Below are 674 nucleotides of genomic sequence, written 5' to 3'. Positions count from 1 at the left end.
CGGCAATATAAAAAAAAAAAAAAAAGCCTAAACCAGACATTCTAGTGTTGTCATGGACTCCGACCGGAATTTTAACGGCCCCATTTAGACAATTATAAAGTCAGCCTGCAATCTGACACTGACACACACAGTCAGCCTAAAATCTGACACTGACTTCTATTAAATCAAGTAATTATTCATTACTTACACTGACTGCACGGTAACTTTAAGTTTTTGTATTTAACATTTTTTTATTCTATTTTAGCTTGTTTTTACTTTCTGTTCCCTTTAAAGGACAAATCCAGCACAAAATGAGGGGTTAGTGACACATGTGCACCGAGTTCGACCGTTCTCTGGGATTTGTTTTCATGCTAATCAAACGTGACCTGTTTTAGCACAAACCGCTAATTAGCTTACAACGCTAGTCATAGCTACACCCCTAACAAGGCTCAACATAGCACCACACTTCCTGAAGCATTTAGAGCTTTGTAAGTCTATAGACAGTTTATTAAAAAGATAGTTTAAAAAGACACTTGTTGTGGTTTGTGTTTTAATATACTAAAACTCTGTTTTCTGTTTCATCTTGTTGTCCGTGTTTTGCTTCCTGATTCATGTCATAGTCCGTGTTTGCTCCCTTGTCTTGTCTAGTTGTAGTTCCTGTCTTGTGTTCTCCCGTGGGTGTCTGTATGTTCTGT

At 37.5% G+C, this 674-nt stretch overlaps 2 long non-coding RNA genes across 2 annotated transcripts in view; one reads left to right on the top strand and one right to left on the bottom strand.

The window, feature by feature from the left end:
* LOC116669977 (uncharacterized) overlaps positions 1–674 on the top strand; it is a 13,614-nt gene that overhangs the window by 10,272 nt on the left and 2,668 nt on the right. The gene's annotated exons all lie outside the window — the stretch shown is intronic.
* LOC116669973 (uncharacterized) overlaps positions 573–674 on the bottom strand; it is a 14,508-nt gene continuing 14,406 nt past the window's right edge. The window contains exon 3 of the long non-coding RNA XR_004326920.1: positions 573–583. This is a non-coding gene — a long non-coding RNA (uncharacterized LOC116669973). The remainder of the gene's footprint in view (positions 584–674) is intronic.

Source organism: Etheostoma spectabile, chromosome 20, assembly GCF_008692095.1.
Source record: "Etheostoma spectabile isolate EspeVRDwgs_2016 chromosome 20, UIUC_Espe_1.0, whole genome shotgun sequence".
NCBI lineage: Eukaryota > Metazoa > Chordata > Actinopteri > Perciformes > Percidae > Etheostoma > Etheostoma spectabile.
The sequence above is the reverse complement of the archived record's forward strand: the minus strand, read 5'-3'. Positions and strand labels throughout refer to the sequence as shown.